Below are 26,342 nucleotides of genomic sequence, written 5' to 3' on the forward strand. Positions count from 1 at the left end.
ATGTATAAAATAGTTTTTATTATATTTATGACCAATAAATAGTCTGTCTTTTGTGAATAATCCATTCATATTTATATGATTACTGATACTTGACTTCAGTTCTCACATCAAATTTCATAGTTTCCATATGCCATGCTTGGTGATTCCACTCTTCATATTTTTCCTACATCATGTTGTTTTGATCAAGTTAATCATATATTTTACTCCTAAGTAGATATCTATTAATGTTGTATTTCTATTTTCTGATTAAAACTTAGAATTGCAACAGTTTGGTTTAAAATTTTTTCAAGTTCTACAAGAAGTATTAGTATCCCTAACTAGTATCTACATTCCCCTAACTACATGTCCACGTGAATATTAAATAGATATTTCATGGCTATTTTAAAAAAAAGCTTTTTTCTGCCCCCTCTAGTTACTTTAAATCCAAGTACCTTTTTATTCAACTTTAATTAGCATAAGTCTACACTAGTTATTTGCTCCAAAATATATAATTCTGCTTGAGCAAACTCAGTATTTACATGCATATTGTCTGAAAATTCAACTCACATGTTTTCTTTTGTAATTTATTTTGCATTTTCTTTATCAAATAAGTAATTTTTAACCTGAGATGCATGTGGCACTGAAACTATACACAGTTCTAGCATATAAACTCTGTTTTCCCTGATTTTTGTAAATGATCCACAAGGGGTCAAGATGCTATTTGGCCTGACAGTCATTCTAGACTTACCAAGTATCTATGTCCTGCTTATGTTTTGGTTATAGTGCCCATCACATATCAAAAACAACCCATAATCTCAGGGAATATCTATGTCAGTCAAAAGTCCATGTCATCAGTAATTAGACTGACAGTTAAGAATCCTGAACAGATGTAAAGGCAAAGAATATCATTTTGTTCCTTTATCAACCAAACCTCAGTTTAGTGATTAAAAAAAATAGTTCATTTAGCTTGGTAGTTCTAGCTTTCTTTTATGATCTATACTGTATTTTTCCTTTTTGCTTCTATATATTCTACTCTATTTTAATATCAGATAAAAATATTACTTTCTAACTTCATCTTTTAAAACAAAATTATTGTTTAATAAAATATAATCACACTAATAAATAAATGAAGAGGAATTTTCCATAATCCACATTAGTTTTGTACAATAGCATATCAAGATCATAACAATTATATCCATTAAACTATAAATATCTTGGCATAATTTGGAAAGCACACCATTTTATATGTGGGAATATAAAATTTCAGTATTTGAACTCACTATCAATAAGCATTTTAATAGCACCTAATATATAAATCACCATTCTAGGCCCAAGGGAATACCAAGACCTGTAACATCTCTCCCTATTCTAATATCACTTACAGCTTCAAAAAGAAAACAGAGAAATCACTGGTAACAGCAGAACACTTGAGTAGCATAATAAAAATGATAACCTTCAGTTGCCTTTTCACTCATTAATTTCAATTTATCCTCAATCAGACAATCAATTAATAAAAGTAAAGCAAAGAATGTAAGCCTGTGAACAAGGCTGTAAAACTTTTTACATTTTACAGATGTGATCCCAGTGTTCAAAAGGTTTAAAGAAGACAAATAACTTCTCAAGGCCTGCAGCTAATAAGTGGTTGGAACAGCATTACACTCAGTCACTTTAACTTTAGAGCCCACACTCACAACATTACAGAGTTCTGGTCTGGACTTAATAGGGAAACAAATAAGGGGAAACATCAAATTAGAGAAGCAAGGAACACTTCCAGGGGTTTACCATTGATTTGATTTCTGGTAAATGAAGAGTTAGATAAGAAAGAAATGGGTGAAGACATAGAAGCAGGAAAGAGAATAAGACATATTCAGAGAACTATAAGTAATACGGTCTGGCTAAGTCAATGAACAATATAAATGGTGGGATGGTGGCAAGTTAGGTAAGATATAGAAACAGGAATAGAATCAAGCAGAGGTTTTGTTACCAATATAAAAACTTAGATTATTATCTTGCAACTTTATGAAAAGTATTTATACCCATAACAGCTAAATGTTAACTCTAAGAATGTGTGTATGTTTGTGTGTGTTCCCTCTAAACTGGTATTAAGCAGATATTTGAGCTTGGATGTGTATGTAAAACACATATTGTTGTTCTGAACAATGATTCACCCAGAGATAAAAATAAATAAATAATATTGAAGAATTAGAATCAGGATTCTGTGTAGGCTAGCATGGTCAGGAAATGCCTGTCTGTCAAAATATATTAGTAAGGCCAGGGGTTTGTCATTTGATGGATAGACTCATAAGGGCATGCCTCTGAAGGGATAACACAGATCAAAAGATCACTTTATGATGAAGGAAGTAAAGTGGCAGATTGCAAGAATGATTAGCCAGATGTCCTTATTTCAAGGAGTCTGTCCAAGTAAGGACAACAGGTAATCTCTCTCAGCACAGTAATTTAATGTGTACAAATATTTAGGGCTGGAGAAACAAATTTTTACTTGAACTAACAACAAAAACCCTGCGTTGCCTAATATTAATTTATGTTTAAGTAAACCATGGCCTTTTTATTAATAAAATGAGAATTTAGAAATAAAGTATTTTGGGCAGTTTTTGGTTCCAGAGTCAGTTTACATTTATTATTTTTCTCTACCTACAAACCCTTTAATTTCCCTTTAATGTTTTTAAGTTAAAATTGAACATCACCCTAATTCCAAGAACTGGTCTTGATTATCTTAAACCAAACACTGTAGTCTCACAAATTTAACACATGTGGTTGTCACAGAAATGACACAGGCAAAAATAACCAACATAATGCTATTTCCCCCTTCACACGGACTGATTGGATCAAGAACGGGCATATAACATAATGTGATCCAATCAATGGGACTGTGAAGATGTTTAGCAATGGCCCCTGGGGCCAGTTGTTCTTCCCAGTTGGACAAGACATACAAAAAAGAAAATCACTGTTGTTTCTGGCAGCCACTCTGAACACAAGGAAAACCAGTCAGGTGATGAAACAGAAAATAAAAGTCATAGCAAAGGAGATCACAGACAAATGTAAATGAAACCCTCATCAGATGTTGCTTTAAGCCTGACATAATTTACTCTATTTCAGTATTATTCAGCTACCTCAGCCATTCAGCTTACTTGATTTTTAAGAAGCAGCTACAGCTGGGTTTTCTGTAATGGCAAAACAAAATTATATCTTTATTGACTAATGATATTTATCTATACAAATGTTTTAAAATATTGAAAATAGTGATAAGCCACTCTTAAATTTTATGATTCATTTTCAATTATAGAAACTCACAGAGATTTGAAGTTTAGGATTTTAAACATACATTGTGTCTAATGGGAACTTGAAATTTTGGTTATAATTCATTGGAAGATATATTAAATGCATAAATAATTTCAATCACTGTACATATTTTTGTATTTTAAATATTTAAAAACATTTTAATGTTTAAGTGACCTCTTACTATCTCCACTTTAATAAATTTTCCAAGAATAATATGTTTTACCATAGAAGTGGTATATATGCATTATCATAGTAACACTAATCAACAGAACACTGTAATTTAAAGAGGCAGTTAAATCCTCACTCAATATGCCACCAATGAGAAATAAACATATTACAGTTTTAAGGTATCATTTTTTTGCTATATATCCATACATATGTATATATACATATATATATATGTAAGTCTAGGAAAGTTGATAAATGGAAATACATGATACATAGACTACTTAATATAAATTATATATGGGCAAATATATGAAAAGTTTGGCATTTATGAAATCATACCATGTATCCATTTTGAAAACCAAAATGTTATAAAAATTTTCTTGTGTAATTTGAAGTGAAAAACATGTAGGAAAAAATGTATTGTTTTTATATTAAAATTTATACTTTCAAAATGATTAGTGCCTGCAACTAGAAATAAAGACCAAAAAACATGAAGTTTGGATTTATATTAAGGATATATTTCAATTTAAAATTTAACATCATTGTTTCGAAAGATGAAAAATAATGTACATTTATAGTTGTCTAATATTTTCACTCCTTACCAATTTTATTTTAAAATTTTAAATATTCAATAATTTTAACATTTAATTCTCTGCTCATATCTTGCTTTCAATGGCTGTTTACACTACATGGAATTATCAAATACATTCAACACTCAAACTATTCCATTTATCATAAACTCTCATTCATGAATTTGTTTTACTCACCATTTGTCTAGTTTTCTAAGAATGTTTTGTAGATTAGGAATTTTTATATATTCCTCTATATTTAGATTCATTTCTTTTATTTGTGTATGTGTACAAATTGTAGTTTGTATTTTATACTTGACACAAAACTTTTTTTGGTATAAAGTCTTTGGATTTTAGGTCATTTTTTCCCCCTCAAATTCTAAAGCTATTGCCCTTTCTTCTTAACCACTTGAGTGTTTCTGAGAGAATTGGGAGTCTAATCAAATTCTACATAGATATCAAAAGTATTATTTCTCTTTCTTCAAAATATAATGAGTTACCACAACATATCTTAATAAACACCATTCTCCTCATTGTAATAGACATTTTATTTTAAAATAGTTTTAGATTTAAAGAAATTTACAAAGTTAAAACATAAAATTCCCTTAAACTCCTATTCAATTATTCCCAATTGTTAACATCTTCCATTACTATATACTTGCCAAAATAAGGAATCAACACTGGTACATTACAATCACATAAACTCCATACTTTGTTCGTATTTTGTTAGCTTTTCCTAAAGTCTTTTTTCTGTTCCTTAAGTCTATTTAGCATATTGCCTTACATTGAGTCTTCATTTTTCCTTAGCTTCCCCTAGTCTTGATAGTTTCTCATATCTTCTTGATACTGACTTTGACAGTTTTGAGGTGTGCTGGTCAGTTGTTATATAGAATATCTCTCAGTATGGTTTTGTTTTTCTCATGGTTTGATTGGGTTGTGGGTTTGGGGGAGAATGACTACAGAGTCAACGGGCATTTTCATCATATCATATCACATTATGAATGCAAACTATCTATATGATTCATCACTAATTGATGTTGGCATTACCTGGCTGAGGTAGAGTTTGCCAGGTTTTTACACTACAAAATTACTTTTCCCATCCTTTTCATACAATATTCTTTGGAAGCAAGTCATTAATAGCAATCTGAACTTATGGAATTGAGAATAGTGCTCCCCTTCCTTGAAGAACATGTGTAACTGCATTTACATCAGAGGGGCATCATTGATTTTTATCTCATGTTTGGGTTATCAACTTATCCACTGCTATTCTATTTTGTTACTGAAATTGTTCCAGAATTGGCCTTTGAGAACCTTTGTTGGGTTGGGTCTTGTTTCTGTGACATGCCATTATTGTTTTGTCTTTTGAATCTTCCTTAGTTTCTAGCAGTAGAAGCTACTTGGACTCACCTTATACATTCCCTGTCTCAAGCCTAGGAGCAGCCAAAGGGTGCTTCTCCACAGCACCCTGATTCAATATAGTGGTGAGTGCTATAGAAACCATTATCAGGGTACTGGGATGGTCACTGCTACTGAAGTGTCATAGTTTCTCACTCGTCAATGAAAATAAGTATATGAATTATCATCATTACATATTAATACTTAATTTATTTTCACATTTGAGACAGTCTTACATTTCTTATTAATGTATCATGTAAACACACATACCTATAATTATTTCTGTAACTCTCCATCTGCAGCTAGCCTAACACAAGTTTACTGATGTCTCCAATTCTAATTCATTACCACATGTTTAATTCTAACCTCGCATGACATCTTGCTCATCTGGAGACAACTTCTCCAGCAATGAGAATTCTGGCTTCCACCATCAGCCATTCATTTACTTATTTATTCAGTCCCAATATACACATAAGGTAGTTACAATATTGTTCATTCATCCTGGTTAAAAATTACTTTACCAAATAGTGTATGAGATATATGCACACTTATTTTCATCTTAAATACTATAATTTCCAGATCAAACACCATTTTACAGTGTGACTTAGATTAGCATCTTTTTTTTATCCACATTTCCTTCAATAAGGTTATTTCATACATTTGTAATATAGTTAGATTCTTTTGCCACAGTCTACATTCCATTTGGGACTTCACAACATCCTGGCTTTTATTTTAAATTTGCATATATTATGCATTGTTCATACAATGTAATTGTCCTTTTAATCTGCAGAGGGGTTTCCTTCCTTCAGACTTGAATATTTTTCTCTTCTAATTCTTACATTTATTTGGAAAACTGCAATAATGCTATAATCTCTATCTTGCACATTGATGGTGTATGCTATAATAATTTTTATATCAAATATTTTTATTTCATCTTGTTTGCTATTTTCTAAGCATGTTCTCTGGATAAGACTGTTTCTTCAAGCTTATCTTAGATTTTAATGTGCTTATCTTGGCTTTTAAATTATTTTAGCTTCTAACAATTACTGAAAATTCTTTCTTTCTGCCTTCCCCGCATCTTTATAATCTTTCATTCAAAAGCATCATTTCTTTTAAAAATATTTTTCAAGAAAATTTATGACAGTAATTTCTCTGGAACTGAAAGATTTTTCTGGAATCTTGGGTTATCCATAGAAAATTTATTTTGCAATATGTGACATTCTTTGGCCTGTTGATCATATACTTTTCCTCTTTTCATTCTGTGGTTTCTATTACACCTTAGAAATAATAGTCATTTTTTTTCTTATTATTTTTATTTGAAACAAGTTATCAAATTATTAGCTAAGAAATTGTGTGGGATGTAGTAATGAGGCAGTTAATGGTATTGGAAATCCCACAGATTATATTGATCCATGGCAATTAAAACCTTAAAAACTATAGTTGCTGTGTACTCTGCAAGTAACCTTTCAAATAATGTGTATACTTTGCATGTGTGCATCAGTAAGTGGATAGTATGCTTGCAAGAGAGAAATATTACATTATATGTAGTATTACATATGCCAAATACATATAGGTTTAAAAATGGACATAAAATCTAAAGAACTGAGACGTCTGCTGGAATAAAATTGAATAACAACTTTATTTTTAATTTTTTATTAATATATTTAATTATATTTTTACTTATACTTTTAACTAAAGGCTTATTTTTTTTTCTCATTAAATATAAAATTTTTGAGGGAGTATCAAATGATGAAAATGTTTGATATAAATTTAGGTAACTGTAGAATGAACTCCATCCCAGGAGTCCGCTGATTTGATATATTTTACTTGGTTGTGGAAAATGCATGATCATAATTACACATCAGAATTTAATTTCTTTTTACATTTGAAACAATCTGGTAGATATTTTAATGGTTAATGAATTTCATGGAGGTATGAAGACTTAGACTGGCATGATAGCTTTAGGACACTAAGCAGATTCAAATTTAGCCCAAATTAAGTAATACACAAATTGTCATCACTTTTGCAATTGGCGCTGAAACCAGCTCCAGTGGAAAGATTACTTATTCATTGTGTTTATCACTGGGTTACTGTGTGTAGACTATTAAGTCCGCAGAAACTGAGTTTTGTAAATTAGTTAACCAGAAGTATAGTGCCGTCGACTGACCATTACCTTCCTCATCTAAAGACCTTAATATTCTTTGGTCGACATTTGGTCAACTCCATAAATTCTCTGCCACTACTTAAACAATAATATTGGAACATTTTCTTGAAATTGGAAAATGTTCAAGGCTGAACGTATTCTTATGAAAAATGTAGAGTAAACTATATGTTTCCTTTCAGGTCTAGCATTCCGTGATTCTAAATAACTTTTAGAATTTCAAAGAGTAATAGAAACAACATTACAAGGTAATGGTATTATGTGAGAAGAACATTCTTTATCAAATTAACATTCATAATAACCTTCCTTGAGTTTCCTTCTATCTCTTTCCTCTAAAGTATTTCTCTCCAATTTTTGCTTTGTTATTCCTAATGCATAATTTGTATTTTCTATATTCTTAATTTCTCATTTCCCTTTAAAAGGTAGCACTTTCTCACCTATTAACTATGTAGCAGTGATTATCTAAATAATATATTTTTAGAAGATAATATAATATTTTCTGTGGATAACTTTTGTATGTAAAATGATTCTAAGGCATTCTCAGGAGGGAAAAAGTATCTGATTCAGGTGTTCTGCTCTTAAAGGACAGTTTGGTTTTCAGTCTTAATATGTGTGTCAGAATATTTCCATCAAAAACCAACAAAAAGTCCTTTTAAAAGTATTTTCAAAAATACTTGGCAGGAAACATGAAAAAAACATGAAAAAAAATAAGAAGTCTATTGCGTGACTTAAAGATAATTTTATAATGAATATAAAATTCATTCTACAGATCTGTCCATAGAGTTCAGTCATAGGCATGGAATGGTAAGGGATAGTGCTTATGATTGGTTTCATCTATTTCTTGTCTTTTAACTGTCAGCTCATGGCTGACATGTTGAATAATTGGAGAATGTGCCAATTGGCTTAAAACAGGATGTTTTGTATTATGTGATTTGGAGCCTGATTTTCACTTGGACGTTGAACAGTGTCAGAAGGAAAAGTAATGGGCAACTATTCTTAGTTTCCAAAATTGTAGAAGTAAATTAATGTTCTTTGTGACAAATTGTCAAGTAAGAAACTGCATACTCTTCACATAGCATGAAGCTGGAAAACTGCATCTGATCTGATAAAAATAACAGTGGTAAATGGTAATTAAATATCTTTATAGTGACATATGTGCTTTCATTTTTTTACAAATGTGCTCACATGTGACGTGATAATTTTTTCAGTTAATTACTTATTATTGATGAAAAACATAATTATTCTTTGAGCAAATGCATGTATAATTTAGCACTACTTATGTTCCCACAGCTGCTGCTACTGTAATACCATACATTTTTTTTTATTGCTCTTTTAATATTTCTTTGTCCTACCCATATATCAGGACATTAATTTTCTGTTTCTGTTTTTTTTTCCTCTGGAGCACTTCTCCACAATTCTACATAATGAAAATCTGTCCATTTCCCCCTATGTGTGGGAATGAATTACTGAAGCCTTGCATTTTGTGTGAAAGGATAGATTGTAGAGTTATTTTCTTTCTAAAATATCTTAAATAAATTAAAATTATGTAATTACTCTCTATGTAAGAAAATCATATTATAAATTTCTCCACTCCCCAGATTTCTATACTTTCCCATACTAGGAAGGGAATGAGGGATTATGTGAAAATGAAAGGAAGGGGAGGGCAAGAGAAGAAAATTATGAAGAAAGATCAATAGGACAAATAATTACATATAAAACATATTTTTGGTGGGAGTCAAGCAGTACATGGCATCTATGGGTTTATTTAAAAGTAATTATTAGGATCAGTAGCTATGCTGTACAATACTTCCTTATATATTTAACCTTGTGTTTGTTTATGTGTATGTGTGTGGAGCAGTTGAGGACAGATGGGTAAAATAATGTTTAAATTTTAAAATATTTTAAAAGAAAATAAGAAAAATAAAAGCAAGTGTAAAATATATTTGGATTAACCATAGTCCATAGTGAGTAAGATTAACTTTTTAATTAATATTTGTATTATTTATTCACACAATATGTTAGTTTACCAAGGAATTTAGAATAACATTTTAATATTTACCGGGCCCTGTCTTAAGCTCTTCTCATGCATTACCTCATATCAACCTCAAATCAAGTAGTAAAGCTCGTTCACCCATTTTTAACACTGAGGCAATTTACCTCACTAACACTAAATTGTGGAAATGAGATGTAAATTTTGACTTTTAAAAATGAATAGTGGGAAGCAGACTTGGCCCAGTGGTTAGGGTGTCTGTCTACCACATGGGAGGTCCGTGGTTCAAACCCTGGGCCTCCTTGACCCGTGCGGAGCTGGCCCATGGGCAGTGCTGATGCATGAAGAGAAGTGCCCTGCCACACAGGGGACACCCGTGTAGGGGATCCCCACATGCAAGGAGTCCTCCCCGTAAGGAAGCCACCCAGTGCGAAAGAAAGTTCAGCATGCCCAGGAATGGCACTGCACACATGGAGAGCTGACACAACAAGATGATGCAACAAAAAGAAACACAGATTCCTGTGTTGCTGACAACAACAGAAGTGGACAAAGAAGAAGATGCAGCAAGTAGACCCAGAGAACAGACAACTGGGATTGGGTTGGGGGTGGGGGAGGAGGAAGGGGAGAGAAATAAAATAAATAAATAAATCTTAAAAAAAAAATAGAAATGAATAGTAATACTTCTAATCAGGAAAATAACATTAAATAGAAGTACCAGATTTAAAACACTAATCATTAAGAATACTGTCTTATTTCTTATATAATAAAATTTCAATTTAATAACATCAAAGCAAATTTAGTGAAACAGGAATTAATCCTGTTTGGAATACTTTGGAATAAACCTTTATATTTTTCTTATAACCCTAAATTTTACTCATTTAAACACTTCCCATTATGATATTGTGAAGTGCATCTAAATTTTACAGTGTAACTTTAAAAAAAAAATTTGATTCCTCATGTATAACAGGAATGACCTGTGTGAAAATCTAAATATATATTTTAATTTTAAGCATATATTCTCTCAAACTGCTATTTAAAAATATTTGTAATGTAGGATATATAGACAGTTACCGAATATTGCAATTGTATTAATAGATATATCCAGTGCACAATCTGTTAATTGCATTTACATTGCCATGTACTTTACTAGCTATAATTGCAATTAAACTTTAACAAATAATACACTTTAAAATATTTTAGAGTAGTTGTTGGTTTACAAAACAATTGTGCATAAAATACAGGATTCACATATACCACCCCACAACCACCACCTTGCATTGATGTGGAACAGTTCTAACAATTTATGATAGCACATTTTTATAATTGTACAATGAATTAAAACCCAGGGTTTAAAATAGCTTTCATTGTTTGTGTAGTTTAGTCTCATGGATTTCTTTCTTTATTCTGCTACTATATATATGCACTTTAACTTTTCCCATTTTTTATCATATTCAGATATATTCAGATATATATATTCAGATATATATTTTAGTGTTTAGTGATGGTAGCACATTATGAACAATTAACACCACCACTATCTATTGTCAAAGCATTTCCATCATTCCAATAAGCTACCCTGTGTATTAGTCAGCTGAAGGGATGCTGATGCAAAATACCAGAATTCAGTTGGTTTTTATAAAGGGTATTTATTTGGGGTAGAAGCTTACAGATACCATAAAGCATAAGTTACTTCCCTCACCAAAGTCTATTTCCACATGTTGGAGAAAGATGGCTGCTGACATCTGCAAGGGTTCAGGCTTCCTGGGTTCCTCCCTTCCTGGGGTTCATTTCTCTTCTGGTTCAGCTGCTCTGCTCTCTGTTCACAGGGCCAGCTGTAGACTATCAGGTGAATAGTTCATCTCTCTTTCCAGGGCCTTCTCTCCTTCCTCATGACCAAGCTCCTCTCTATGCTTACTTCCTTGGGCTCCAGCTCAAAACTCCATCCTCCATTCTCTGTGAGTCCCCAGCCCTTGGTTGGATTGGGCCACTACTGACATGGCCCAATCAAAGCCTAAGTCTTTATTTAATCAAGTAAAAGTGAAACCTCTGAATCCAATATAATCTAAAAACCTGGAGAGACATACCAGTTTACAAACATAATTTAATATCTATTTTTGGAATTTATAAACAATATCAAACTGCTATACCCTGTAAATTTTAAACCTTAATTTTCCATTCCGTATCTCTTCTTTGTCCCCTGGTAAACTATATTCTAACACTTAAGTTTATATATTCTAATTGTTTCAGATCAGCAAGAATCATACAATGTTTCCCTTTTGTGTCTGGCTTATTTCACCCAGCATATCTTTAAGGTTCACCGTGTTGCTGCATGCATCAAGACTTCATTCCTTTTAGCAGCTAAATAATATTCCATTGCATGTATATACCACATTTTATTCATCCTTTCATCAATTAATTAACAGTTGGGTTCTTTCCATCTTTGGCAATTTTGAATCATGTTGCTATGTACTTTGGTGTACATAAGCCTGACTTTCAAGTCTTTTGGATATATATTTTGTAGCTCTATTCCTGGGTCATATGGTAGTTTTAGTCATCACCACCAGCAATGAAAAAGTAATGTTATTTTCTGCACTCTCTCACACACTTTCCATTTTCTGTCTGTTTTATTGTTGTTGTTGTTTTAATAGTAGTCATTCTAATGGGTATGAAATGATATCTCACTGTGGTTTTCCCTGGTGGCTTCTTATGTTGAGCGTCATTTCATGTGCTTTCTGGCCATTTGTATTTCTCCTTTGGAGAGATGTCTATTCAAGTCTTTTGCCCACTTTTACTTGCATCATTTTTGTCTTTTTGTTGTTCAGTTGAAGCATTTCTTTATATGTTGGGTATTAATCCCTTATCAGATGTGTGGTTTCCAAAGATTTTCTTCCAGTGCATAGACTGTCATTTCACATTCATGATCAAGTCCTTTGCAGAACAACTTTTTTTTTTTAATTTGTATAAGGTCCCATACATCTATTTTTTTCCTTTTGGTGCTTGTGCTTTGGGTATAAAGTCTAAGAAACCATTGCCTACCACAAGGTCCTATGCTTCCCTATGTTTTGTTTTTTGTTTTTGTTGTTGTTTCTATGAGTTTGAAAGCTCTAACACTTATGTTAAGTTCTTTGATCTATTTTGAATTGCTTTTGCATAGGGTGTGAAGTAGGGGACATTCTTCTTTTTTATTTTTGCAAATGGCAATCCAGTTTTCCCAACACTATTTGTTGAAGAGACTATTCTTTCCCAGTTGAGTGTTCATTGCCACAATGTCAAAAATCAGTTGACCATAAATGTGAGAGTTGAACTTGAGCTCTCAGTTTTATTCCATTGCTATATATTTTAGTCCTTGTGCCAGTACCATTATGTTTTGACTATTGCAGCTTTGTAATAAGATTTAAGATTGGTAAGTGAGAGTACTCCGACTTCATTCTTCTATTTCAAGAGAGCTTTAGATATTCAGGTCTCTTACTCTTTCATACAAATTTGATGATTAGCTTTTCATTTCTGCTATGAAATGAAAAAAAGACAAAAAAGGTTGTTGGAATTTTTATTGGGATTGCATTGAATCTATGAATTGCTTTGTGTAGTATATTAGTCAGCAAAAGTAGTACTGATGAAAAATACAAGAAATTGGTTGGTTTTTATAAGGGGTATTTATTTGGGGTAGCTTACAGTTACCAGGCCATAAAGTATAACTAACTTTCCTCACCAAAGTCTTTTGCCACATGCTGGGGCAAGATGGTTGCCAATGTCTACCAGGGTTCAGGCTTCCTATGTTCTTCTCTTCCAAGGGCTTGCTTTTCTCTGGACTTAGCTCCTCTGTTATCTCCACAAGCTCAGCTATAGACTATCAGGTGACTAAATTTTTCCTCTTCTGGGGGCCTTTTCTCTTTTCAAGCTCCTCTGTGTGCTTACTTCCCAGGCTCCAGTTCAAAAGCTCCAACTAACTCTTCTGTCATGTTGTTTTCTCTTTGAGTCCCTGCCCTCTAAGGAAGTGGGGATGCATGGTCCTCTTGACTTAGACTAATCAGAGCCTTAATCATTATTTAATAAAGTAAAAGTAAAACCTCTGAATCCAATACACTCTAATATGCCCAGAGAAAAAGACCAGTTTACAACCATAATCCAATATTTTTTTGGAATTCATCAATAATACCAAACTGCTATAGGTAATATTGACATCTTCATGCTATTTAATCTTCTAATCCATGAACAAGGAATATCCTTCCATTTATTTAGGTCTTCTTTAATTTCTTTTAACAATATTTTATACTTTTCCACTTTCAAATCCTTTACAACCTTGGTTAGATTTATTCCTATATAGTTGATTCTTTTAGTTGCTCTTGTGATTGGGACTTTTTTTCTTGATTTCTTGTTCTGATTGCTCATTGCTTGTGTGTAGAAACAATAAAGATATTTAGGTGTTGATCTTGTACCCTGTCATTTTGCTGAATTCATTTATTAGACCTAGGAACTTTGTTGTGGATTTTTAAAGATTTTTTAGATAGGACCATAACACTTGCATATAGGAAAGGTTTCCATTCTTCCTTTCCAATTTGGTTGACTTTCACTTCTTTTTTGTGTATAATTACTCTGCCAAGAACTTCCAATACAATGTTAATCAAGAGTGGTGGCGGTGGGCTTCTTTGTCTTTTTACTTACCTATGAGGCAAAGCTTTCCGTCTTTCATCATTTTATGGGATTTCACCTGTTGGCTTTTCAAATATGCCCTTTATAATGTTGACAAAGTTTCCCGTCTATTCCTAGTGCTCTAAGTGTTTTTGTTAAGAATGGGTGCTGTATTTTGTTAAATGTTTTTTCTGCATCTATCAAAATACTGTTAATGTAGCATATTATATTAATTGATTTTCTTATGTTGAACTAACCTTGCATACCAGGGGAAAATCCTACTTAATCATAGTGCATAATTCTTTTAATATGCTGTTGGATTTAGTTTGTTAGTATTTGGTTGAGGATTTTTCATCTATAAAAAAGGAATGTTGATATGTAGCTAGCTCTCTTGTATCTTTATTGGTGTTGGTATTAAGGTGATGTTGACCTCATAGAATGTGTTAAGGAATGTTCCCTTCTCTTCAATTTTTGGGGAGAGCTTGAATAGAATTGAAGTTAAGTGTCCATGGAATGTTTGGTAGAATTCCCCTGTAAAACCATTTGATCCTGGGCTTTTCTTTGTGGTGAGTTTTTTGATGACTGATTTAATCTCTTTACTTGTGACTGACTTTTGAGGTCTCGTATTTCTAGTAGAATTAGTATAGTTTTGTCTTGTGTTTCTAGGAATTTATCCATTTCATTTGGGTTGTCTAATTTGTTGGCATACATTTTTTCATAATATTGTCGTGATACTTTATTTCAGTAGGATCAGTTGTAAAGTCCCCACTTCATTTATGATTTATTTCTTTGCATCTTCCTTCTTTTTTTCTTTGTTAGTCTAGCTAAAGGTTTGTCAATTTTATTGATCTTTTCCATGAACCAACATTTTGTTATTTTAATTCTATTTCAGTATTTTCTATTCCATTTTCTCCACTCTACTCTGTTATTTCCTCCCTTCTGCTTGCCTTAGATCTGGATTGGTTTTCCTTTTCTAGTTCTTCCAGTTTTGAAGTTAGTCTCATATTTGAAGTATTGTTCTTTGTTTTGTTGTATAGATGTAGGTTGCGTAAGTTCCACATATTTGTGAAATTTCATTTATCCCTCTGCCATTGATTTCTAGATTAATTCTGTTGTGGTTGGTGAATACAAATCTTACGATTTCAATATTTTTTAACTTATTGAAATGTGTTTTGTGGCCCAACATAAGTCTATCCTGGAAAAAGATCCAGGTGTACTTGAGAAAAAATGTGTGTTCTGATTTGTTGGGTGCAGTATTCTCTTATGTATGTCAGGTCAAGTTGCTTTAGTGTACAATTGAAGTCCTGAACTTCCTTACTGATTTTCTGACGAGATGTTCTATCCATTATTGATACTAAAATGTAGCTCTTACTATTAGTGTAGACTCATCAATTTCTCCCTTCAAATCTGTCAGTATTTGCTTTATTTACTTTAGCACTCTGCTGTTTGGTGCAAGGTATTTACAAGTGTTACATGTTCCTGTTGAATTGTACCATTTATCAATATATAAAGGCCACCTTTATCCATTGTAACTATATTTGACATAAAGTCTCTTTAATCCAAAATTAGTAGAGCTACCTCAGGTTTTTTTGATTACTACTTGTATGGTATATATTTTCCCATCCTTTTACCCTCAATATACCTGTATCCTTGTCTTTAAGGCAATTAATTCTCTTGAAGAGAGCATAGGATTTGTTCATGCTTATTTATACAATTACATTTAAAGTTACTACTGGTAATATAGAACTTTCTTCTGCCATCTTGCTATTCAGTCCTTTTAAGTCTTATACCTGTTTTGTTCCTCATTTCCATTAAAGCTTATTTTTATATTTATTTGCTTTTTTTTTATGTTGAACCATATTGAATGATTTCAATTCCAGTATCTTGGTTTTTTCTTTTTTAAAAATTTTCTGTCTTTTCACTAAGATTTTTATATTGTTCATTCGTTATTTTCCTGATCTCCTTTAGTACTTCCTCTGTATTTTCCCACATCTCCTTAAGCATTTTTAAGATCATTTTTCTAAAGTCTTTGTCCAGTATGTCCACATTCTTGTGTTCTTTGTTGGTATTTTCTATATATTTTTCCTCTTCCTTTGGATGGACCATCATTTTCTGTTTGTTTGGCTTGTACTCTTGTTGCATGCTTTACATTTTAATACTTTAAAATGCTAACTCTAGTATTTGCTCTCTAGAGAGACTGTTTATTGGTTTTGTAACCAGCTAGTGATAAGACAGAGATTTTCTTAAACTTCATTCCTCCTATTAGGAAGGTCTACTAAGGGTAAATGTAGTGTGTGGGGTTTTCCCTGACTTTCTGGGCCTTTATCTTGTCTTAGGCTTTTGCTTATTAGTTATTTTGCAGTTAACAGATTGTAGGAGTTTGTTTGTCCTATCTGTTTCCCAGTTGATGGACCATAGTCTCCCATGGTTATAAAATTGGCAGCCCTTTGTCCCAGATTATCTTCCTGTATAGTATTTTAGACTCTTTCTGTTGTCTCTCATTGCTTTTGCCTGGATGGCATATTCTGGGATGATTGGAACCCTGGAGAGGGACTTTCCCAAGTCAGTCTTTCACAGCCAAAATGGGGTCAGGGACAGAGAGCAGCTCCAAAGTGTCCTGGGAAGGGATCAGGAAGGGCACAGGGCTTCACTGACAGCTTTCCAAACCTAAGCTTTCTTGACCTGACCTGCAATGCAGCCCTTCAGCTAACTGTTTTCCCCAACCCTGAGAAAGCACTGCATCTGTGAATCTCCACTGCTTCTGTCCAGGGTGGGTTGAAACAATACCTGCCTTCAGAGCTGGGAACCTGAGATCTAAATTCATTAATAAAAAGCTGTGATCATGATTTGCATTGCCCACACCTGTCCTTAAAGAAGTGTATTTTTACGTCCCTTTCTGTGACCAGCAGCTAGCCGGACACTGGACCCTGTGACTGTGACACAACTGTGTGGGCAATGTGTCGGTAGCTGCCATGCAAAGAGAGCAATATACAAATATTTATTATAATTTTTCAGCCTTTACCTTCCACACTTCTCTGGGTGCTGTGCAGAGTTCAACTAGACTCTGGAGTTTAAAACTAGTTGTTTTATTCTGTTACTGCTTTTTAATAGTTGTTTTGGTGGAAAGACTGAGTCAGAGACCTCCCTCCTCTGTTCTCTTCCCTGGAAGTTCCCAACAAATCATATATTGTTAAATTCTTTTTGAAGACAGTGTCTGATTCATTCAGAATCAGTGAGTCTTTCTAGTGCTAATCTTAGAAACAATACCTCTTTAAGTTTTTAAGTTTTTAACTTAAAACTTGTTTTTAAGTGTGATAATAGAAAATAATTGTGTTTGAAGTTCTAAATATCTGTCTTGAGCACTAAAGGCAAATAAAATTACCTGCTACTACCATAAATAAATAAATATAATATCATACATTAATTTACAAAGTGCATTAAACAGTAGCAATAAAATTTTGTGGGGGGGGGGGGAAACTGAGGGAAAAAAACAAAACAATCTGGAAGTCCTTAAAAAAGCCTTAGCCATCCATGCACATTGTGCCAATGCAATGCTGATAGAATATTGGGATCTATCTAAAATTTAAAGAAATGATTAGTTATCCATTAAGTTAATACTTGATTCTCAAAGTTAATGATGTCTCCATTTTTATATTGACATTTATTATTTGAACCATTGCTATGTAATCAATAATAATTCAGATTATGGTTGCACTAACTAAGATAAACATTGCCTTGTTTTATACATTTCCTTGAATGGGGTTGCATTAGGATGCACACATTAACTGGAATTGCCGTTATTGTTAATTTCATATTATTATGTACTCTCCATGAATTTGATTAGGAGGCTTTGACAAGTTTTGGCACTAAAATGCAGAACAAAGATTTCCTATTAAAAAGGCAAATTTGTACTTTACAAGATTTCCCATATTTTACATTTATTGCCACAATAATTTTCATGCTTCTGTTTGTATATTGTGTATATAGCTGTAAGTATTGCCCATATTTGTCCTTTGCATTAATGAACTAGTCTTTTATTGCATTTGTAAATTACAAAGAAAATGGAAAGTAGGAGAACTTTTTTTTTTTTTTTGCATCTAGCTCCTGTGCTGAAAAACATTTAGGAAAATATACTGTAACATTAAAAGTTGTAGACATCAGTTATAAATCCAATCATTAGTAGGCACAAAGCTGCTCTTGTTGTAATGGCTAACCAAGTTATTTCAACAAATGCTCCCTTTAGAATTTCTTTTAATATTGTTTTGTAAACTAATCTTTGCTTACGTAAGGGTGGAGTTAATTAAGCAAGCACTACTTTGTAAAGAGAGCGTGCAAAATGTAATAAAATGTTTCCTACAGTGCTGATTAAGTCTGAGGATACTTTTCTCAATGTAGTTTATATACAAATATAATAGCTTTTGTTTTCTCTGCTTGTAATGTATCTATGTGGTTGACCCAATTTTAAATGGTCTTGACAGGTAGGCTGACCAAGGGGTTATTGACTATATTTTTTCTTTTTAATTTTGATATAGAGTATCTTTATTTTATACATGGAAACCACCTCTCCAAACAATATCTTTGAAGTACAAAACACTCCACAAGGTTGTTCTCATATTATTGTCTAGAATAACACAATACACGATGGGGGCGGTTTGAGCGGTGGAGACAGAAAATAGGAGAAATGCTAATACAACAACAACAATAATAATAATTACAACAACTAGTGTTTGAATATTCAAACATCCTTATTCCTTTGTACATAGGTTAGCTTCATGATATGGCATAAATTGAAAGTAAACACCAAAAGTTTCACTTTATCCAAATTTCAAATTTAGTGAATAAATATAAAATTGGTGAGGTGGTTTCTTTGGCTATTTCAAACAAAACTTTCACATTGTTAAATGAGACTGATTGATCAGATTTCCTAGAAACAAATGAGAGGAAAAAAACATAAAGAAAGAGCAAAGGATAAAGTTGTTGGATCCAACAGATTGTGGAAACATAAGGTAGTATATACTCAGTTAACTATTATAAGAATATTTAAGGAATTTTAAATAGTTCAAATGTGACATAGCTATAAGAATTCAAGCTCGTTTTCTTCTACAGCATATGAAAATCTATTTCCCTACCTGTTTTAGATTGAACTTTTGTTCAGAATATTTAGAAACACTCTTTATGTGGACCTTCAGTGATAGTTGCGTGGGAGCATTTCCCTCATGACCACAAATTTGCCCATGTGACTCATTTTAACTAATGATATGTGATATGTGTCACTTCAAAGCAATATTGTAAAAATAATGTGACCCCACCTTCTCTTTTGCCTTTTTCCTCACAACAAACCATATCACAGTGAGGGGCTATTGATTTTATCTGGATTTTAGAATAATGGTGATGAAGTCAGTCTTGTAACATGAGCAAAAGTTAGACCTTTGCTTTTATAATACACTGAGAATTTCATATAAGTATAACATAGATTATCTTTATGGACACACAATGCATTAAAGTGACAATTTATACTGGAAATATCTTTTAAAGTCATGCATTGTCTAAAAAATAAAACTTTTTAAAAATTTCAGTTTTAGATTTGACATGTAAATTGATTTAAAGACATCATTTCAGCACAGTGGCAAAGACCAAAAAAGGATGGTCCAACAATGAGCCAGTGACTATGCTTGTGAGCCTGTGCACCAGTTACCTCCTGGGAGCCTCCATTTTGCTCAAATGTGGCCAGTCTTGAAGCCAAACTCAGCATGTAAATGCATTGCTTTCCTCCCAGTTTGGGACATGATTCCCAGGGATGAGCCTCCCTGGCGCCTAGGGATTACTACCCAGTACCAGTTGATGATGTAACTAGAAAATGACCTTGAATAAAAGGGTCAACTCAGACCAGCAGAATATCTCAGACTACATGTAATATCAGGCATTAAAAATGCTTTTTGACCTTGAATAAAAGGGGAAATGGAAAGGACAAATGAGTTACATGGCTGAGTCTCCAAAAAAGAGCTGGGAGGTCATCAGTGAGGTTGCCCTTACGCACACCTCAGCAGAGTCCCAGAGACAGCTAAAGTAGATACAACCCTAGGTATTGGTTCTTCTGAGGGCTACAGAGATCCACAGGTTCTATGATCATAGCAGATGGAGTTCAGTGCCATGTCAATGGGCCCTACTTTGGAGTTTATGTTCCTGAGTGTGATGGAGTTGGACTCAGATGTGATCTTTGTTCACAAGCCTCTTCTGTTCCTTTTACTGGACCTGTGGTTGGCACTGTGGTTTAGTGTATACTCAGGGGACCTGAATCTCTGGACTGTCCATGTAATAGCCAGGCTCTGAGCCTCAACAGACTTGCAACTTATCCTCTGGTTTATTGGGCTTACCCCAACCAGCTAATAGGGAGGTGAAGAAGGTCAACCACCACACCAGGGATCCAAGAGTGCCTATAAATGCAAGCAGGAGAATTACATCCATTATCCAAGTGGAATCTAAGCACCCTCTCAATATAGAGGTGGAGTGGACATAATCATCCCAGGACCCTCAGAATGGAGGAATAGAGCATGGATTAGAGTGGACTTACTGATATTCTATTCTGGAACTACTGTGATTAGTAATGGAAGTAATTGTTGCATTGATATGGAGAAAGTGGCCATGGTAGCTGCTGAGGGTAGGAAGTGGAAAGAAGAGATGTGATGTGGGGGCATTTTCAGGACTTGGAGTTGTCCTGGGTGGTACTGCAGGGACAGTTACTGGACACTGTATGTCATCCCATGGACCACTGGGTAGACTGGGGGAGAGTGTAAGTATAATGTGGACCATTGACCATGTGGTAAGCAGTGTATTCACCAAGTGCAATGAATGTCCCATGATGATGGAAGAGTTTGTTGCTATGAGAGGAGTGGAGTGGGGGGGTGGTGGGTTTATGGGAACCTAATTTTTTTTAATGTAACCTTAAAAAAATAAAGACAAAAATTCATCATTTCCATCCATCAAACCAAGAAAAAGATGAATATAGTTAAAATCAAGGAACTTTTTTTGAAAACAAAAGAGAATTGAGGTCTCAGGGCAAACCACTGCCCCAAAATGTGAAGAGAGAAGAATATGCAGAGAAATTCATCCTAACATAGCTTGTCTTGAGTGGTATCCACTCAATCTGTATATAAAATGGTAGGAACACTTATGTGGTAATATTGAAAAAATTGCTTAAGGCTCAGTGTGGAATAGAGTGAGAGTGAGAAACTCCTAGGAGTCTGCAGACTTAGAGAACCCCACACTTTTATGAGTGTTACCTCCAGATACACCATGAGCTTCTCACAAGGAGTTGAGGAAAACAACTTTCTTTTCTCTGGTAGGGGAGGACACAAGCAACCATTCTGAAATATACTCAAAGTGTTTTACAAAAAGAAGGCCAATTCTCAATAGAAAAATGATTTATCAGAGTCTTCCCCCACATAAATCTGACATTTGCCTAAATCTGGCCTATTCTAGTTTTCCTGTTGCACCTAAAGGAGAGAAACAAAACTAAGTAAAACTTATAAAGATCAGAGTCCAAAGATTCAGGGGATTCTAACACACTAAGATTTAAGCCTAAGTTGATAGAATGTTTCCATTCCAATAACTTAATACACATCAAAAAGATTCCAGTATAACAACAATAGATTAAATATTCAAGTATAATAACAATAGATTGCAGCTAAAAGACTGTAAGATGCAAAATCTATTTAAGAAAGAGCTCTTAGGGAAACCAAAAGAAATCAAGGGAGACAAAAACAAATACACTAGAGGAATTTGAAGTTTTAACACCACAGCTACATTAAACATTACACATAGCTCCTCAACAAATACACATGAAACCTCACAATTAATGCCTATTACTGCAGTTCCTATTACCCAAAACACTATGTCTGGCCTTAAACAAAAAACTACAATGCATGGTAAACACAAATTACCATTTCCAGAAATGGGATACTGGTCAACATTACTTATCTACATATCCTGTGGATATTAACATGCCAATAAAATATTATTAACTACTCTGCCCAAAAATTTGATGACATAGATAACATGGAGTAATTCCTTGAATTACAGAAACTACCAAAACTCACCAGAGGATAAATAGATAATCTTAAAAGGAACTAAATAAATAATTATTTTCCAAAAAGTAAAGCACCCAGCTGGGAAGCTTTTACTGATGAATTCTACCAAACTTTTAAGCAAGAATTGAAGCCAAGTATCCAAAATTGATCTCCCAGAATAGTAGCAGTGGGAACACTCCCTAACTCATTCTATCTCGCATGACATAAATGCAAAAATCTGCAAAAAAAAAAAAAAAAATACAAAATCTAATCTAATAATGTATAATAAGAATCACATACTGGGATAAGTGAGAAGTATTCTAGATGTGCAAGGCTGACTCAACATTTGAAAATCAATTAACAAGGAGCAGATATTGCTCAGTGGTTGAACAACTGCTTTCCATTGATGAGATCCTGGATTCAACCCTAAAACAAATTAATTATCTCCTAAAAACAAATTAATTAACTGGAGATTTTTTTAAAGATTTAAACAATTAAAAATAAAATAGCAAATCAATCAATTGACCTTTCACATTCACTTTAATAGAAAAATTGTAACAATCATATCGATAGTTGCAGAAAAATTACCTGACAAAATTCAGCACCCTTCATGATAAAAACTTGCAATAAAATAAGAATAGTGGGGGATTATTTTCAACTTGGTGAAAACATCTACATAAAACCCTCAGCCAGCATCATAGTTAATGGTGAGGAACTGTATGCTAAGGCCAAGAACAAGGTATGGATGTTCTGTCTCACAATTTCTTTTCCTCATAATATTGAAAGACAAAGGCAATATGATAAGACAAAAGAAGGATAAAAATGTACACAGAGAATGTAGGAAGGAATAAAACTTGCTTTATTCACAGATGACTTGTCTATGTAAAAATTCCTAAAGAATCCAGAAAAATATCAGGTACAAATGTGTTAGTGTAGAGCAAGTTTGCAGGATGCAAGTTCAAGATATAAAAGTCAATTGATTTTCTATATAAGAGCAAAGAACATTTGGTTTTTGATATTTATAAAGCAATACCATTAACACTAGCACCAACAATAGTGAAATACTACAGCAAAAATCCAACAAAATATGTATGGAATCTATATGTAGAAAATTATAAACACTGATGAAAAATTTCAAGATCTAAATAAATGGAGATCTATTCCATGTCTTTGGACTGAAGACTCAATATTGTTTACATGTTAGTTTTCCTAGTCAATATAAAACAATCCTAATCAAGATCACAACAAACTATTTTGTGGATATTCACAAATTGGTTCTAAAGTTTATTTGGTAAGGCAAGTGACCTAGGATTGTCAATATGATAGTAAAGAAGAATAAACTTGGTGGTCCTGCATTACCTGACTTCAATAAATACTGTAAATACATCCTGATATTAACAAAATGATTCACATATACATCAACAGAATAAAGAACACAGAAATAGACCCACATAAATCTACTCAACTGATACTTTACAATGAACAAAAGCAATACAATAGAATAAAGAGTCTTTTCAACAAGTGGTGCTGGAACAACTGAGCATTTAAAAACAAAATAAATAATGAATATTAGGTCTGTGTCTAGATTATTATTTAATTTCACAAAAGATAGCTCAAAGTGGATCACAGTCCTAAATGTAAGATGCAAACCTATAAAATCTCCGGAAGAAAAAATAGAAGAAAATTCACAGACTTGGAGAAATCATTTTCAAAACACATATCTGTAAAGGACTTGTATCCAAAATATACAAAAAGAAACTCAAAAAATTCAACAACAAGACAAAGAACACAATTAAAAATGGGTAAAAATCTGAACACATCTCACCAGAAAATATACACCAACAGTAAAAAAATAAGCAAATGAAAATATGATCATCACTTGTAATTAGGGAACTTCAAATTTAAAGAATAGTAAGATAGTACTACATGTCTATTAGAATGTCTAAATTAAAAGAAAGCTGTGTAAAACGCAGAATGTAGAGTAACAGGAACTCATTCATTGCTGGTGGCTACACAAAATGGTACAGTCACTCTAGAAGAGAGTGTATTGCTTCTTAAGATGTTAAATATTGTCTTATAACACGCAAATTGTGATCCTAGGTATTCACTGTGATCATATCCTAATAATTTGTCAAAATTGGGTGGTTAATTTTAAGAAATGTACCATACTAATGCAATGTGTTAATATTAGGAGGAACTAGGTGTGAGAATGAACTTAGGAGTCTGACTTCAATTTTGATAATTGATAGTTGACATCTTTTAAGCTTCACCTGTTCCTTTTTTCTCTTTTGCCCCACATCAACAAGCTGTTTCGGATAGCCTGACTGCTTCCTTTTCTGCTGCAGGAGGTAAGTTCAAACCATCGTGGGAACCCTCACCCCAGCCCTATTCCCCAACCACCATAAAAACTGGAAGCCAGTCACCCTTTCCTGCTCTCTCAGGACATTTTTGGACCACTTGGTAGCCACCTTTGTCCCTAGAAGCCTTATTATATAAGTAATAAGCCTTTTTATACCTTTTTGGTACTTGCACATGTATGTCTGCGATTATCAGACTTGATTCCCAAATGTAATTTTGGATGGTAGTCCATTCTGTTTCCAAAGGGCAAAATCAACAATGGTATAGGAGAACCGTCTTCTTAATTTTTCCTGTAAATCTAAAACTCTTCGAAAAATAAAATCTTCTAAAATTATTTCTAAGTTTTAGAACACAAATTAATTCAATATCTCTACTGTTATGATAGATAAGCATAGTTAAATGTTAACAATTGAATGTTAAAACAAATGCATAACAGGATCACTTTTAAATGATAGCACTATTCAAGACTGCCCATTTCCCTTAGCTCTGTTGGATACTACCAAAGGGTGTTGAATTTTGTGATCTTGAGAGACCTTCTTCTTAGATGACTGCATGGACTACAAGATAACCCTGTCAGGAGAACCACTGGGAATCATGGTGTTGGGCGGCAACCAGCTAAAAGAGGCAATGACTGAGTCAAGGGAATTATAGGTAAGAGATCCTCAGGTCTAGGGATCTCTGAGATACTGAAATGTCAGATGAAAGAAACAGTTGTATTTATATATTTTCAAAGTCCAGAGAAAGAAAACCTAAAACTGAAAAGTCAGGAAAGACCTCTACTTGCCCAAACTCTTCTTTCTACCCTTCTGAACGCAACATTGGAGGTGCTCAAAACGCAGCCAATATCAGGGAGAAAGCAATAAACCCAGAGGTTAATGTAGCGGTCTACTTTCACTTTACCAACTCAAAGTGTTTGGTAAATGCTTTACATACCACAATACTGAAAAAAGACGAAGATGTCACTTTATCCATTTGAGAAATATAGCACTGAGGCCTGAAGAGGAGAGATTAGACTGATTAAATTCCAATATTTGTTAGTAACTTTCTTGAAATGGACCTCAAATCACTTCATACTAATTTTTAATTTTCTGCTAACATATTCACTCATCTAGAAAACACAAGCATTGAAAATTAATGCAATTTCTTCAAATATAATTGAGTGGGAGATTACACTTGTTCAGATAAATGTCTGACCTATTATGTTTTTCTTTTAAGACAAATTGGCTTTGTTTAAGGAAAATTAAGCAAATCACCTAACAAGGAAAGGGTAGTGTTTACCAAAACAGAGCTTCTTAAATTATTTTTGGTAAAGACCAGGTTTATATTGTTGTTCTTGTTTTGTTTTTGTTTTTTTTTTTTTTAATAGCCAGTAAGTCACAGATATATATAATAAAACTTAATTTAAAACTAAATACAGAGGTATAGAATATAAGCCTCCAATATATATTAGATTTAGGAATTATCAAATTGCAACTTAATATCTATGAATGAAGAATAAACATAAAATAGAAAAGGAATGAATTAAGTAAACTCAACATATTCATTGATGTGCATGCAGGTAAGTTATATGGATAATCAATATTATGGTCTTTATCTTTTTTCATTCTATCATTGTTTGTCTATATACATACTTTGAATGAAAACTGTTTATAACAATATTACAACAAAAGTAAGCTTGTTCTTTTCTTTTGAATTAAATATCTTAAGAGATATTAACAAAAACATAA

This window comes from Dasypus novemcinctus, chromosome 15, assembly GCF_030445035.2.
Source record: "Dasypus novemcinctus isolate mDasNov1 chromosome 15, mDasNov1.1.hap2, whole genome shotgun sequence".
NCBI lineage: Eukaryota > Metazoa > Chordata > Mammalia > Cingulata > Dasypodidae > Dasypus > Dasypus novemcinctus.